The sequence below is a fragment of the Eschrichtius robustus genome, chromosome 21, assembly GCF_028021215.1.
Source record: "Eschrichtius robustus isolate mEscRob2 chromosome 21, mEscRob2.pri, whole genome shotgun sequence".
NCBI lineage: Eukaryota > Metazoa > Chordata > Mammalia > Artiodactyla > Eschrichtiidae > Eschrichtius > Eschrichtius robustus.
The window spans coordinates 15428100-15437962 of record NC_090844.1 but is presented as its reverse complement, the minus strand read 5'-3'; the positions used below and the strand labels follow the sequence as shown (position 1 = coordinate 15437962).

General features: G+C 39.9%; 1 long non-coding RNA gene across 2 annotated transcripts in view; it reads right to left on the bottom strand.

Annotated features, from left to right (window-relative positions):
- Nucleotides 1–1572: 1572 nt before the first annotated feature.
- The window catches only part of LOC137756035 (uncharacterized), a 36723-nt gene continuing 28432 nt past the window's right edge, over nt 1573–9863 (bottom strand). For both annotated transcript variants that reach the window (XR_011072160.1, XR_011072159.1), the window contains exon 3: nt 1573–4723. This is a non-coding gene — a long non-coding RNA (uncharacterized lncRNA). The remainder of the gene's footprint in view (nt 4724–9863) is intronic.

Below are 9863 nucleotides of genomic sequence, written 5' to 3'. Positions count from 1 at the left end.
CTCATCATCATGAAAGCAGAATTATTAACGGACTAAGGAAGATACACATAAGAAAAAATAAGCCCATGTTTATATTTCTCATCTGGCTTCAAAGAGAGATCATTTGGTCACAGCTTGGAGTCAGCCATCAGCTCCACCATGGAAAGAAATGACCTATTTCACTTCGGTATTTCTCACTGGAGATTAAAATATATAAAAGTTTAAAGGGTGGTGTCTGGATAGATCTATGCAAAGAAATCTATATAAATATAGAGGTGTATATATATATGCTTAACTCTATAAAACTATATAAAATTATGATAAATGTATTTCAAATGCATGCATTTTACTTACAACTTAATATATTAAAATTCTATAAACATTTTATTATAGCTTTTGCTATGCCATTTCCAGGAAGAAAATACAATTTCAAGAAAGTCATCTTAGATTTGTATTTCATGAATGCTTCACTTTTTTTTTCTTTCCATCTGGGTTGAAAAATAAGGGCAGACTTAATTCCATTCAACCGTGTCTTTAAACAACTCTTGGAGCAATGAGATTATAACAATGGAAAGTCGTAAATTGATCAGAGACTGTTGTTCCTCTCTTTACTTCCCCAGCCCTGATTTCTCAGGACCCAGCCAGGGCAGCAAGCGACCCCTTGGTAGGGTGAGGGCTTGCGTATGTATAGGATGGGACGGCTGCTAGGAGGAGGAGTTACTGTTGCCGTCCTCTCTGGAAATCAGCAGGTTCCGGAGTTGCCCTCTGCCTTCAGTCATCCCAACCCGCTGCGCCTCCAACCCGGGAAACGGCATTGCTAACAGTTTGGTTATTTCTGAACTTCATATTTACCCCTTCATGATTTAGTGGTTTATGCTTCCAGAACAGTTGAGGAAAATAGAGTGACATATAGAAAATAATTAAAGAATAGCGTCATATTACAAATTGATACAATGTATAACTAAATATCAAATTAAGTGCTAAATTAGGAAATTGATTATGTAAGGACTGAGGTATTCTAGAGAACATTTGATCTTTGAATTGAGAGAGTTGCCTGGAGATTGGTGCAGGTGAGCATAAGTGAGGAGGAGGAGGGCTTGATAAGTGTGTGCTCATTGGGAACTCAAAGAATATATTGTTTGACGGGACGGGTGGAGCCTGATTGGAGAGGGGATGGATTGACGACCAGATAGAGGAGTTTGGGATTGATGATGTAGAAAATAGGGAAAACTCAAATGTTTCTGAGCAGGAAAAGCCTGACGAAAAGCTGAATGGCAACATTAATACTAAAATCTGAGTTTTCCAATGTGTAAACACTGACGTGTTTGCGCACTCATATATTACAAATATATTGTGCAAGGAAAAATTTGTTTGAGGGAGGTAGGAAATAAATGTGTTACTGACATTCTTAAGTGAGAAACTCTCAAATCTTTCAATTTTGCATTAACGTTAAAAGCATAAACCCTTCTTTTCAAAGTTTGCTTGTAATCCAGTCATGTGTTAGTTCTGCCAACGGCTATGACAGCTCCATCTACATCATGAAAACAACACAGGTAAAGAGCACAGGAGCTACTGTATCTGTGAGCGTTTAGGTAAAATAGACACTGGTACTGCTTTATTTTTGGTTTGGAATTATATTCTTATTTCCAAAGTCTTAAAATGCACAATCTAAAGAAATCTAGAGGAGCCTACAATCTAATGGGATCCAGTAGACAGTTTAGGATAACTTGCTATTCATGGAAGCTGTGACGGACGCTGGCTCCCAAGAAGGGATGCTGGGCAGAGCACACACATGGATGCTGAACCAGATTCAGGTCTATGACAAGCAGAGGAATATGAGGCACCAAGTTCTTTGTGAGCCAGGAGCAAAAGGCACCATCTTCACGTTGTGAGGTCTGGCTCACCCCTCTATTGGCTGAAAGAGGACTCTGGCCAAAAATAGAAAATGGGAAGTGATTTTCTGGAAAGCTTGCTTTCTATTCATATTACTACATTTATCAGGGTTTCTAAAATGCATAATAAATTAATTTTTTTCTGAACAAATACTTTTAAAAAGTTATAATTGGATGGCATGTTATAAAAACATCACGCATAATACGTATATATTTTTAAAACTAATTTCTTACACAGTTGTCGAAACACAACTTTTGTAGTTTAGTTGCTTAATGTGCCTAAGATGAAAATTTCTTTAAACAGGACAAATACTAACAGCCATCCTCTGCTTAGAATGCTTTCTGTTTTCCCCATATTAGAGAGGACAACTAGAATTCATGTTCTCAAATCAAGGCAAAAATATCTTTGAAACAGTATGATTATTATGTAGGTTTTCCCTTTTAGTGCTCTTTTTAAAAGGCACTGCAGTTCATCTTTAAAAATTAAAGTCCACTGACATGTAGAATGATCATAAAATAGATGTTTCATTGTTAGTGTGGAAAGTTTCTATAACTGGGTTTTAATTAAGTTATTTTAAATGTATATTTCAAAACCTGAGTGGGTGTGTTAATAATGTGCTAATATATGCAGCTGGTAATGTCTTTTCTCCTATTGACTGTCAGTGAATTAAACTTTTATCAAGATTTGCCCCTGTCATTTCTTCCTCAACACCCCCCCTTTTTTTTTCCCTACATAGGCATTCTGGTGGCAACCATGAAAATACTCCTAACCAGGAAACAAAACTGTGAAGCCTATTACCAGGCTTCAAATCAAAATTTCCACTGTACATCTTTACATATTATGTCCACATTACTTAGTATGTCAAACAGCATTGATGCTTCAAAAGGAAGCCTATGGTATGTCACCTGAAGGTCAGGCACAGAAGACATTGCTATGAACACAGATCCTTTAGCTTTCGTAACATGTTGGAGGAAAGGAAGGAGCTGGTGGATACAGGGAAGTCTGCCTGCTAGGGAAAAGTCAAGTCCCTCAATCATTTCATCCTGTTTTTATTACTGGGAACTCAGGGTTCTAACTCAGGGTACCACACAAACTCTCTGGAACCCACGCCTGATGGCTAGAGATGAGACTTGGATGAACTAAGAAGACTCCTTGCTCCCTGTTGCAGGGACTGATTTGGTAAGACTGCCCTTTCCCAAGAGTGTCCCCTTGGCTGGCCCACACGCCGGACCTTCTGACTCCAAACTGTGTTTGCAGTTCCTGTAACAGGCTCAGCAGACTTCAGTTCTAACATGCCACCTGGTAATCTCTAGGAGCTGCAGCGAGTTCCCAAACCAGACATCCACTGTGACTCCAGCCTTCTCGTTCTGGTCCACATCTCCCATACGTGTAGCCCTCTCACGCTTCGAGCCCTCTTCTTATGGTTTATCTTCAGCATCACGTTGCTTCTGAGGCGCTGGAGAGCATTCAAGAAAAGGTAGGGCATCTGTGACTTGGATATACATCAATACTGATATTCTCTCATACCTTAAAAGGGCTGTGCCAGAGTGTCAAGAGGGCAAGAAGTAGCCATACTACTCTTTAACCCACTGACCAAATTTGGGTGGTTCAAGGTAATACATTGCGTTCTCATGCCTAGATGCTGCATTGGCGTCAGCATACTTACACATCAGTATCTTTATGATAGAAATATACTGATCTGTAGAAATGAGTTAGATGACTAAAACCTGAGAATATAAGGGAAAGAAAGTGCTGTCTTGGATTTAGGTTGCAAACTCTAGAATAACATGTGCTGTTTCAATGAAACAATGTGCTATGCTAGTTGGTTTGATAAATGGAGGGCAGGAGCAGGGCTAACTAGGTTCACATCCTGGTTCTACGACTTTTACGACTTGTGTGAGGTTTGAAAGTTCCTGAACTTCTCCAAGCCTCAGTGTCCCCAACTGTGAAATGGTAATGTTGACTCTCTCCTGTGATTGTTGTGAGAACTTAGTGAATTATTACATGGTTAGAAAAGCCTCAAGAAGTCCTCCTGTTACTGTTGTCGGATCAGGCAATAACGTTTGAATGGAGCCCTGTTTGCAAAATAACTTTGACTCAGTGAAAGGCAAGTGAAGCACATGTTCAAAGAAAAGCACATTCACTCTACCTTCATAACAAGGATATGGCAAATATGTTTAATGTACAAATCACAGATAGAAAATGCAAATTCAATACATTCCAAATACATTTGTTCAATAAATTGTGTTCTACCCAGCTTCTAGTATCTGAGTGATTTAAACATTCCCTTTTAAGTGGCTTCATTTGTTAAGCCTCTGAAGCTGGTTTTACAAACTTGTTCTTCTGTCTCTTATTCTCAAACTTCCCATTTTTACCAAACCTATAATGCCTACCAACCCAGCTTTGATCTGTCAGTGCTGTCCTTACTTTCTTCCTACATCTTTAACTAAGACAGGGGTTTGGAAACTATTATGTCCCAAAACTTCAAAACAAATATTTCACAATCCTCAGGAAAATGCCCACATTATCTGTATTAAAATGGCACTCAGCCTCAGCACAGAACCCAGAATGGACAAAGGAATTGGAAAGTTTATTATTTAAGGTAGGCTGGAAGAAACCACACATGCACAACCACTACAAAATGAGACGAAGTCCCTGATACTTAGCTACAGGTGTAGACGTGGTTCTTGCCAGGTGGGGTCTTGCTAGAATAGAGCATCTCAGTTTCCTGGTGTTTCACAGCTTTTTCATGCCCATTCAGGAAAGACATGCTGAAAATTTACACGCTTATGGGCAGACATCAGTGCCCCTCTGGATTCTTGACGGAAACCAATGATCAACAAGGCTACACCTTCAGTTAGGAGAAGAGCAAAGAGTGGTTAGAATGACATTCCTGATCTGTATCTCTAACCCCACAGCAGTGCCGTTTCCACCTCCAGCTTTTCTTTATCACTTACTCTGCCATTGTATTGGCAATTTGATTCTGAATTTTGTCGACCAAAATCCAGTTACCCACGAAATGCTATACCCATCCAAAAAAGAAAATAGCAAAAGTTGATTTCTTTACTCCAAATATAAGCCTTATGTCAGAGTAATTTCATAGCATAAAGAAAAAAATATATAAACATAAGTTACACATGTATACAATTATGATGATGTTTATGGCTCTGTGTATTAGTCTTCTTGAGTTGCTATAACAAAACACTGGGGACTTGGTAAGCTAAACAACAGAAATTTGTTTTCTCATAGTTCTAGAAGCTAGAAGTCCCAGATCAAGGTCCCACAGGGTCAATTTCTGGGAGAGCTGCCTTATTGGCCTGTACGGCTGGCTCCTCACTGTGTCCTAACATGACCTTTCCTTGGTGAGTGGAGAGAGAGAGAGAGGGTGAGAGAAAGAAAAAAATTCCTCTTATAAAGCCACCAATCTGGGACTTCCCTGGTGGTGCAGTGGTTAAGAATCCGCCTGCCAATGCAGGGGACACAGGTTTGATCCCTGGTCCAGGAAGATCCCTCATGCCGCAGAGCAACTAAGCCCGTGTGCCACAACTACTGAGCCTGCGCTCTAGAGCCTCCGAGCCACAACTACTGAGGCCGCGAGCCACAACTACTGAAGCCCATGTGCCTAGGGCCCATGCTCCACAACAAGAGAAGCCACTACAATGGGAAGCCCGCGAACCACAACAAAGAGTAGCCCCCTCTCGCCGCAACTTGAGAGAGCCTGCGTGCAGCAATGAAGACCTGATGTAGCCAAAAATAAATAAATAAATAGGTAAATTTTTTTAAAAGCCACCAATCCTATCAGATTAGGGCCCCACACTTATGACCTTGTTTAACCTTAATTACTTCCTAAAACCCCGATCTCCAAATACAGTCACACTGGAGGTTAGAGCTTCAGTATAGAAATTGTGGGGGAGGGGTAAAATTCAGTCCATACTATATAACAGTCCATACTATATAACAACCATATTAACACCACTCTCATACAAATTTATTCAGAAAAGTAACATCTATTATAATTAATTGTAGGTCTTCCAACTTACTTTGTAGCTCTTACCAAACACTCTCTTTCATTTCTGGTCCTATCTCAATAACAAGATAGCTTTTCTTATCACATTTTTCTCCTGGTGAGTTCAGTTAACACACACAGCATTATTTCAACAGTTGATATATGAAATCAACAACCCCGCTTTTCCCATGCAGGCCAATTTCCTACCTTGTACATGCTAGTTCTATTTTATGAGATTTGAACTTGTGGTGCTTTTATTCTGCAGACTTCTCCAGTAGCTGAATTTCACACTAGGATTCCTAAAGTTGTTTATCCTCCCACCCTTCTGAGATCTGGAAGCTGTACCATAAGTGCTGGCCACCTCACACCCATATGTGTTTGCATCTCATGTCTGAAACCCAAGCTTCACACACTTCTGCAAGCTCACTGATTTGTCAAGGGAAAGGAGAACTTAATTAATTGTGATCATCATATTTTACTCTGTCTCCCTGAGATTTTTCAGATTCCAACCAGTATATCACTTCTGATTTTCCTCTCTCACCATTATGTCTTCTGAGTACTCCCCTTCCTGCCACCCCAATTAACACACGCATCCTGGCCACCACACCTCCAAGGACATATACACCCTCCTTTCCAGGGTATGTTCTTCCGTTACTGCCAAGTAGTGACCTCTTTTCAGAAGAAAGAGATCACATTTCATCCGCCCCTTAGACCACGTCCCAAATATGTACCCAGAAAATTTCACAGAATTCAAAGCAGCCTTCAGACAAAAGCTTAGCGTGTTTCCTAATTACAGGCAATACAGCTTAGGGTTTTCTTTCTTTTCTTTTTTTTTTAATTTATTTTTTTTTGAAGTATAGTTGATTTACAATGTTGTGTTAATTTCTGCTGTACAGCAAAGTGACTCAGTTATACACATATATACATTCTTTTTTATATTCTTTGTCATTATGGTTTATCCCAGGGTATTGAATATAGTTCCTTGTGCTATAGAGTCGGACATTGTTGTTTATCCATTCTAAATGTAATAGTTTGCATCTACTAACCCCAAACTCCCAGCCTGGGGTTTTCTTAAAAGCCACTGCAAACTACCTTGACAGTCCTTGTAGGCCTTGACTGTGATAATAGAACACTAAACTCCATAGTTAAATTATGTTGTAGATTATACGTGTCTGGGAAGTCTAAATCTAGAAACCATGTTAGATGGCCTTGAGTTATTTGGGGAATAGTTTTAAAAACTTAACTGGTTTCTCAATCAACATTGGAGACAGGGTGGGATGAATTGGGAGATTGGGATTGACAAATATACACTACTATGTATAAAATAGATAACTAATGAGAACCTACTATATAGCACAGGGAACTCTACTCAGTGCTCTGTGGTGACCTAAATGGGAAGGAAATCTAAAAAAGAGAGGATATATGTATACGTATAACTGATTCACTTTGCTGTACAGCAGAAACTAACACAACATTGTAAAGCAACTACACGCCAATAAAAATTAAAAAAAGAAAAAAAATTGGAGACAGTATACAAACTTATTATTTATTATTAATCTCCATGGTATTGTGACTTTATTTAATGCCTGTTCCTTCCAGGACCTCACTCACCTGACCACACCCCGGCTATAGCTGAAGGAACCCATGGGAGGGGCTGGATCTACACTGGCCCGTGAGATCACTTTGTTTTAGGAAAGTAGGATTGAGAGAGGCCAGTCACTCTCCATGGGCCTCATGAGCTAAAGGTATGTAAGTCTAAGATCTGCAGGGTCCTTTTCCACCATAAAGAGAGCCAAGCTACAGAGAAAAATGATGGAAGCTGACGAGCAGAGAGAAGCAGAATAAGGATCCAGGCAGCCCTAGAGGAAGACAGACGATGACTGAGAGAATGAGCTTGGTTTCCAGGGGAACTCCCAACTGCTATTTCCCGTGGCTTCTGAGGCCCAGCTGCTAGTTCTTCACTTGAGTTCCATGACTTTCCCTTATATAGTGGTTTGAATGGTGTTACGGTCTGAATGTTCAGGTCTGCCTCCCAAATTTATGTGTTGAAAGCCTAGTCTCCAATGCGATGGTATTTGTGGGAGGGTGGGGGGTAATTAAGTCATGAAGAGGGAGCCTCATAAATGGGATTAGAGCCCTTATGAGGAGAGATGTTACAGAACTTGCTTCCCGTCTCTGCTCTTCACCATGTGCGGACCCAGCAAGAAGAGGCTGTCAGCAAACCAGGGAGCAAGCAGCCTTCACCAGACACTTGATCTGCTGACACCTTGACCTTGGACTTCCCAGCCTCTAGAACTGTGAGAAATAAATGTTTCTTATTTAAGTCACCCAATCTGTTGTAACTTGTTATAGCAGCCCAAACTAAGATATATGGTGACCCCCAAAAGATATGTCAACCCAGAACCTCAGAAGGTGACCTTATTTGGAATAAGGGTCTTTGTAGTTACAAGTAAGGCAAAGATCTCAAGATGAAATCATCCTGGATTAAGGTGCACCTTAAATCCAATGACGGATGTACTTTTCAGAGACTGAAAAGGAGAAGACAGAGACATAGAGGAGAAGATGATGTAAAAATAATGGTGAAAGATGGAGGCTGAGCTTGGACTGATGCTTAGACAAGCCAAGGAATGGCAAGGACGGTTGGGCAACCACCAGAAGCTCGATGAGAGCCAGGCGAGGATTCTCCCCTGGAGTCTTCAGGGGCAGCGCGGCCCTGCTGACACTTGATTTTGGACTTCTGGCCTCCAGAGCCATGAGAGAATAAATTTCTATTGTTCTAGGTCACCTGGTTTGTGGCAGTTTGTTACAGCAGCCTTAGGAAACTAACACACCCCATAAATCTTACAATTCATTCTGTTTAACAGGAGCAATATTTAGTTTTACTAATAAGCAAAATTATTTCACTAAGACAGAGGTTATTTGTAAATAGAAGTTACTTCACAAACACGATTTAAAATTATAGTTATTATAGGACAACAAAATATTTTAAATAATATTAAAATTATTTAACAAACTTGAATCATAATGAGGAGATAATGTATAATTAGGACAACAACCTCCCTATAATCATTGGCCATTTTTTTGTTTGTTTTTTTGTTTGTTTCTTTGTACTGCAGGTTCTTATCAGTCGTCAGTTTTTTACACATCAGTATATACATGTCAATCCCAATCGCCCAATTCAGCACACCACCATCCCCACCCCACCACGGTTTTCCCCCCTTGGTGTCCATACGTTTGTTCTCTACATCTGTGTCTCAACTTCTGCCCTGCAAACCAGTTCATCTGTACCATTTTTCTAGGTTCCACATACATGCGTTAATATACGATATTTGTTTTTCTCTTTCTGACTTACTTCACTCTGTATGACAGTCTCTAGATCCATCCACGTCTCAACAAATGACTCAATTTCGTTCCTTTTTATGGCTGAGTAATATTCCATTGTATATATGTACCACATCTTCTTTATCCATTCGTCTGTTGATGGGCATTTAGGTTGCTTCCATGACCTGGCTATTGTAAATAGTGCTGCAATGAACATTCGGGCGCATGTGTCTTTTTGAATTACGGTTTTCTCTGGGTATATGCCCAGTAGTGGGATTGCTGGATCATATGGTAATTCTATTTTTAGTGTTTTAAGGAACCTCCATGTTGTTCTCCATAGTGGCTGTATCAATTTACATTCCCACCAACAGTGCAAGAGGGTTCCCTTTTCTCCATACCCTCTCCAGCATTTGTTGTTTGTAGATTTTCTGATGATGCCCATTCTAACTGATGTGAAGTGATACCTCATTGTAGTTTTGATTTGCATTTCTCTAATAATTAGTGATGTTGAGCAGCTTTTCATGTGCTTCTTGGCCATCTGTATGTCTTCTTTGGAGAAATGTCTATTTAGGTCTTCTGCCCATTTTTGGATTGGGTTGTTTGTTTCTTTAATATTGAGCTGAATGAGCTGTTTATATATTTTGGAGATTAATCCTTTGTCCGT